This window comes from Aegilops tauschii, chromosome 4 (assembly GCF_002575655.3).
Source record: "Aegilops tauschii subsp. strangulata cultivar AL8/78 chromosome 4, Aet v6.0, whole genome shotgun sequence".
Classification (NCBI taxonomy): domain Eukaryota; kingdom Viridiplantae; phylum Streptophyta; class Magnoliopsida; order Poales; family Poaceae; genus Aegilops; species Aegilops tauschii.
Genome location: NC_053038.3, coordinates 256567940 through 256575184, shown reverse-complemented (window position 1 = coordinate 256575184; position 7245 = coordinate 256567940). Strand labels below are relative to the sequence as shown.

The window sequence follows — 7245 nt, the reverse complement described above, 5'->3', positions numbered from 1 at the left end:
GTGGTCGGGTTCGACCCTGAGTACACCCGCGCTCGTGTCGGGTCTCGTCCCAAGGTCGCCATCGCCCAGATGTGCGTGCACCACCACATCCTCGTCTACCACTACTTCCTGGCCACAAGGCCTTGCGAGCGTTTCACTAGGTTTGTCAACAGCCCCCACTACATGTTCGCTACGGTGGACATCACCAACGATGTAAAGGCGCTCGAGAATTCGGGTATCGCCTGCCAGAATCTTGTCGACATCTAGGGCCAATACAAGATCTGGGGCAGCAAGGAGCATGAGAAGGACTCACTGGTTCACCTCGCCGAGGCCATCATCGACCCCTACTGCAGAGACATGGAGGATTCATGCAACAAGGACAAGCGTGTCTGGCACTCGGCCTGGATGGAGAAACTCAACAAAGCTCACGTCGTGTACGCAACCAAGGAGGCATACACGAGCTACGACATGTACAGGCGGATCATTGACATGAGGAAGTGCCTCCCCAAAACGGCCAGGGATCCAGCCGGAAGTAGAGCAATGGCAAGCGTCCTCGCAACAATATAGATCCTCATTTCTCCTACTTTAGTATGCATGTGATTGCTTACTTTGGTGTGTGGAAATGTTATGTTTGTAGTCACTTGTGTAACTGTATGCTTAATTTGGTTATGCAATGCTATCTTTTTTAAGTATATATGTTGATGCTCTGTAGACAGAGCGTAGATGTTGTGCGGACAAAGAAAATCACATTGCACATGGACTAAACAATGGAACCTGTCGGTGATGTTTTCGTCATTCACTCACAATTGTGTAGCAGCAATCGTTTGCTCAAAACACACACGACTTGTTAGCAGTAATCGTCTGTGTTGTTATAGGTCTTCGCACACGTTTTCTACATACATGTTTGCCGCGTGTCACACACATCTTGTTAAGTTGAATCGTTTCTGTTCTCATGTCTCAACGCAAACAGTTCATCCGAGTGAACCGCATGCCGTATATTGCACACACCTTGATTTGGCTGACCGTTTCTTTTGTGTTGCCTAATCACAAACAGTTCATCCGAGTGAACCGTATGCTGTATATCGCACACACCTTCATCTAGCAGCCATTTCTTTTGTTCCTCCTCATTGCAAACAGTTAATTGAGCTGAACAGTATGCCCTGCATCGCACACGCAACTAAAATATGAACCGTGTTTGATGCATTCTCCATCGCAAATGTTTTGCATCTTTTTTGACTGTTTTTTTACACCAGCGTTTGCAATTATGGCATCGCACACAGTTTCGTCGAAGGGTCTCTGATCATAGTGTCGCGTTAGCAGCATCCTGCAGTAGTGTCATGAGCATAGCATGATCATGTAGATAAGCTTGCATGTAGCTCTATTTTCATCTGCACTAAGTTGCAGGATTCTTGCCGCAGACTTGGTCCGGAAGAGAAGAAACGAAGACAAGCCTACATAGCGGTCCCCGGCAAGCCAAACCGATAAGCCCCTTCTTATCCATACATGTTCTATAAAGTGAAAACTTGTGCATATGAAAACTACGCCACCTTCGAACCATAGGTGCTCCTACCCTTTGACTCGTGCTTCGGTCAGGGTGGTCGCAGTGGCCTTTGACTAAAAAGGTTCGGCGGGGGCTGGAACCTCTTTGTGGTTTAGTGCCCGGCAGGCCTAGCCCCACGGCAACAAATTGAGGGTATCAACAGGATAGCTTGCCAGGTAAAACTTGTTTACTTGAATCTCTACTCCTAATATCTGAGTTGGCAGTCTCGCATCACTCGGTTAATTCTTTCCCGCTGTTTTTTTCGTCCGGTTTTTGTCTCACCTTCCACCTCTCTCGCTGCAAAACAAAAAAACCGTACACCCTCCTCTCTTGATTCACCCCCCGATGTGACTGCTCTCTCTCCCTATCTTCTGGCCATGCGGCACCGGCCCCATCTTCCGCTCCGCCGCCATGTCCGTGACGCACGCGTTCTCGTCAACGAAGCGGCTACTGGATCCGCGCCGCCGCCGAAGACAAAGCCCCCACCTTGTTTAGAATTTCCTTCATTTGCCGTGTTCCACCCATGAAGGAGGGGGCGTCGGCGGAGAAGGTCCTCATGCAGCCGTGTGGTCGACCACTACGACGCGACCATGTGGTGGGTACCCTCGGACGCCACACTGCCGGGCCGGAGGGAGTCCAGATCCAGTACCTCACCAAATTCGCCGCAGCACGGTGAGTGCACCTGCCTTGGGAATCCCGTTACGCCCATCTTCTCCCCCGAGTTGGAGCGTTGACGATTGGCGAACCCTAGATGTGCCTCTCCTCGTCCCCAAGTTCCCTGCTCTCGATTCTCCATTATGCGACTCCGCTTAGTCTGACACTACAGCTTCTTCTCTGACTCTGCGGTTGTAGGTAAAGCACTGCCTTCCTGTCCTGTGCTTTCTCTTGTGCTCTTTGTGTCCATGCCATGGCCATCAAGCCATGCTAGGTTCTATGTTGGACATGGAAATTTCTAGGATTTGGGCATGTGGTGATGGTCTGCTATGTCCCTGTTTCACTGGATTTACTGATCAATGAATGAATCTATCTAGCTGTGCCGTGAGACATTTTATCCATGGATGATCGATGGAAATTTGCAGCAAGGACAGTTTTTTTCTGGCCTATGAAAGATCTGTCTCTACAGGAAGGATGACTGAAGGTGGTTCTTTCATTACCCCACACGTATGCATACTACTTGAAAGTCATGCACTTGGAGATAACACGATTCAGGAGTGCATATGTTTCTAAAGCGTTTGTTTATAATGCACCATTTATCTACTGCCCTCCATCATGCATCTAAACTGAAAATAATGCACAACTTGGGCCCCAAGTGTAATTAATTGTTCAGTACCTCTTAACTTTTTAACCTGGCTATTATTTTCACTCTCGGTGTTTAATTCCGTCTCATTGGGTTGGAACTGCAGGTGCCATGACATGGATTCTTGCAGGTATCATAACTCAGGAGGTAAAACTCATGGTACTATTTCCCCAAAGTTGGTTCTTTCTTAATTTTTGAATCATGCTTGTTGTGTGCGGACGGTGCGAGAGGAACGCGATGGTTTTTCTCTGGATCATGTGGTAGTTCTCTCAGTCTTGTACATGTTCTCTAAATCATGTGGTATTTCTAAGTGCTCTGCATGTTGTGTGCAGGATAGGGGACTCGGAGGCAACGACTGGCGGTTGTTCTATTTACACCTAGAGTGGTTGACAGGCTAGGGAGCAGGCGATTTTTCACTCGTACTTGGTCACCGATGGAGATGAGTTCAGGGGAAATGTGGCTAGGAGTTTGTACAGGTCATTTTTTTGTCCTCGCTATGTTATCCATTTACACTGATCAGTAACTGTTTTTTTAAGCAGGAAATAGTGTAGCGTACACGAACATAAAAATTATAGAAGGCAAGGAGGACAATCTGAGCAAAAACATTATATTTTTTTAGAAAACGACCAATATTATGTTGAGTATTGAGATGTAGGTAAGACATGTATAATCTGAACTGTGGCATATGGAGGGCATGTATAATCTGTATGTGCAGTTTTTAATTGTATGTTGAATGCTTGTTCTTTAGAGCCACCTTCACCGACATCACGCGCACCTCTGTGACCTCCCACAAGCGACGCCCTGAGGTCACCCACACAAGCAGCCATGAAATTCCACGATATCACCCCGCTACTTCACCAACGACATCAAGGCGGTCATGGATGAGAGCTACTGTCCTCCTTAGAGAGCTTGCCAGCACCCCATGCATACAAAGTTGACGAGTCCAAGAAGAAGAGCAAAGACACTAGCACGTGTGCTCAAGAAAATACACCAGATTGAACGAGGTTAGATTAAAGTTTCTTCATTCTTCACTAGCTTTTCTTGTGCCTTCATGTAATTCAGATAAGTATCATACTCTGCCCGTATCATGTAATGAAAACCAAAAAGGCACAAAATATTTTGGCTTCTTGCCTTCTTCGTAGTTGTCCATTTCGTTCTAAATTTTGTTAAGTGGCAGACATATTTTACATTAATTAATAATTAACCTTGCTGCATACTTGAGCTAGCTTGCAATGAAGTGGGCAAGTATGCATGTTCTTGTTGACTGAATATTTTTCATAAATATGGGAGTATGAAGATAAATTGTTCTTTCTTTACTCACTTGACATAGGGATAGTAATATTTTTGTGTTTCAGAGTGTTACATAATTTATCAACGGGAATAGAGACTCTAATCTGATGATGTACATCAGTTTTAATGTGATAGAGGATCATGGTGGTCAATGGATTCTGCACCTGGTAGTACACTTAGAAAGGAAAAAAAATTGTAACACAATGATATTCAGAGAACCCGTGCACTACGTGAGATTTACAAGGTATTTAGATTAGTGTTTGTTGATAATTGCAAAGTCCAATTTTTGTGAGTTTCATAATTTTTTCTATCCCTGTCGACGTACTAATCTGCTATTCTTTGATGTGCAGTTGGTACCGAGCGGACAAAGCTAAATAAGTTGGCAACAAAGAGCTGGGAGTAAGCTAGGAGCGGACAGACAGGGCACGAGGGAGAACCTGGGTGGGGAGCGGGCGGACCGTGGATAGAAGAGAACAACACCAGGTTTGTTAATTACTCAACAAGTCATAGATTGATCTCTTTTTTGATTGGTTTGGAGTGGCTTATCAGGCTTGCCGCTCGATCACAACTTTATCTCTTGATTTATGTCGGTGGACAGAAACACCCTTTGTAAAGTTTTCTAGGGGTCGTTCTGAAACACAACATGTTCAGTGATACCAACCGCTTCGAGCTCCTTCAACCCGCAGCCAACACTTCTTCAGTTTCTCACCGCAGGTGAGTTCTCTTCGCACCAGCATTAGTGATAATCATTGTACGTGCTGGTAATCAGAGTTTAGATACATGCTTCTAATGCTAGCACACCCCCCCAGGTGGACAGAGTTGTGGCCGAATGATATAGTTACACAATTAACTGACTTGGCAGAAGAGACATTACTTATTATGGACAAAGAAAGATGCATAATTTTCCTAATCTGCTTACTATTGGTCGTTCCATTTATCGTTCATGGTAAAAAATGCCCAGAACATGAGTTTGTACTTGCATAACTATCCATGCCTGTTGGCACTACACCGCTTTAGCATACTTTAAGTGTGTCCTTGTATTATCTCTTACATCGGGTAAAAAATGCCCAGAAAAAAGAAATGATGAGGAGAAAGGTGTGACAGCTCCCGGGTGCCCCACCCTCATGAACAGTAAATTCAAAACAAATTGAAAAAATAGACAAATCTGAAACTTTGGGGGATTAAATATGATTAAACTTTTGATGTTCTTGCAAAGTTTCAGCCATAAATAAAATTTGAGGAGCCCTCGCCAAAGAAAACACTGCTCAAAAGTGCACATAAACTTTAAACTGTGATTTTGTTTTTTAGGTGAGTGCTCCTTGAATGTTTGTTGTGGCTGAAACTTCGTAAAAATATCGAATGTTTGATGTCCCAAAGTTTCAGAATTTTTTTTTTCAAATTGTTTTGAATTTACAGTTCATGGAGGTGTAGGGGCACCCAGGTGTTGAAAGTCCTGTCTCAATGATGAATGTAGTGAACTCATTCTTGTAGTTAAAGATTATGTCTAAAATTGATCATTACTTGGGATGCTGCCAACTTGCTAGGCGATCATTAAATTGCCATATTTCTTTTCCCTCTTATTTACATGTTATGAATATATTTGTGCAATAGAATTTAATATTTGTGTTTTCACGGGTAGGAAGAGACAAGATCAGATCGCTCACCAATGACGAAGACGTTATGTGGTCGTTCACCAGTGATGAAGATGTGGTGTGGTCGTTTACCAGTGATGAAGAGACAAGATCAGATCACTCACCAGTGATGAAGATGTTATGTGGTCGTTGCTGTCGTGCTAAATGTTGATGTAGTGCCAAATAAGATGTGGTGCAAAATTCTTGGGCTAGACATTATGGTACAATGGAAATTTGGTAGTCTTAGTTGCCTATCATACCCATTTGTAGCCTATATCACACTGCAAAGTTCCATGAACAATTTGGTCCGCAATATTTTTCTGTTATATTGTTCCTGCCTAAGCATGGATTCCTTTCAACATGGAAGTGTTTTTCACATCTGTGACAATCTTAAGTTGTATAAGGTTGCCCCAGTATGATTTTGGATGATATATTATGACACCGACAAGGAGGCTATTGGTGCTCATTCAAATAGCAGTATGAAATAACCCTGCATATATTTATTGTTTTTTAATTTAAGCTTTCCAACTCAACTGAAGTTATTATTTTTATAGTATTTACTGACTTTTAAATATTGTTTTGCAGGCTATCTGGAACGATTGTAGGTATTAATCAAGAAGTCCTCAATAGGTGGACTGGCTCAAAATGAGAAGCATGCTGGTAACTTGTTAGTTGATTGTATTATGCATTTAAGCGCGTAGCAATTCACAATGTTAATATCTTCTGGATGCCTTGCAATATTTTAAATAACTGTGTTTTTTCCGGCCTAATGTGGTGTGCTATCCGGAGGCGTCCTCACATATGGTCTGGGTTTTCTGATAGCCAGACATATGGAGACAATTTGGGTATCTGACTCTCTCTCTCTCTTCCTCCGTTGCAAATAGAATAATGAACAATCAGTAAGACTAATATTATAGACCTCAATCCTACCGTGTATTAGACTTTTGTGCCAATATTCTCTGGGCAAGTTTTAGCCTTGTAATTCACAATCGATGATGCATGTTATTCACCCTTTCACCCTTATATTTGATGTTAATGTCTGAGTATATCTAATCAGGGTTTCTCTCCTGTTGGTTTTTTGATAGGAGGTTGCTCGCTTCCCTTTTATGTCATAGTTCATATTACAACACACACATTTCTTTTTGAGCCTTATGTAAAAATCCTTTTGAGGCAATACACCAAATATGAAGTTACATAACTCAAATAAAACTGGAAAATTATTATAAAAATAAAAATAGATGTCAATACAAATTTAAATAGTAAATGTCAAAGATTGATATATCTACCTCCGCAAAGATAGGTGCGAGTAGCATCTTCTTGCGGATGTGTTTTGCTTCATTAGTTTATAAATGGTAAATTGTATGGTTTCAAATGCCTAAATTCATATGTAATAGTTTGCCAGCAAATGGCATATTGCAATGAAGTTTTTGGTTGTAACATGTTGGAATAATTGTTTTCGAACATTAAAGGGAACGAAAATCCTCCATGTGTTGTTTTTAATTAATGGA

At 42.5% G+C, this 7245-nt stretch overlaps 1 long non-coding RNA gene across 17 annotated transcripts; it reads left to right on the top strand.

Annotated features, from left to right (window-relative positions):
* The first annotated feature begins 1851 nt into the window (after positions 1–1851).
* Positions 1852–6783, top strand: LOC109755292 (uncharacterized). 17 transcript variants are annotated; one of them, XR_012181910.1, is made up of 10 exons: positions 1852–2191; positions 2372–2657; positions 2923–2963; positions 3149–3471; positions 3565–3820; positions 4228–4350; positions 4457–4589; positions 4705–4820; positions 5746–6214; positions 6323–6783. It is a non-coding gene; the product is annotated as an uncharacterized lncRNA (long non-coding RNA). The 17 variants fall into 17 exon arrangements; XR_012181914.1 differs by having other exon boundaries at positions 1852–2371; positions 2551–2657; XR_012181912.1 differs by having other exon boundaries at positions 1857–2191; positions 4242–4350.
* Positions 6784–7245: the final 462 nt, after the last annotated feature.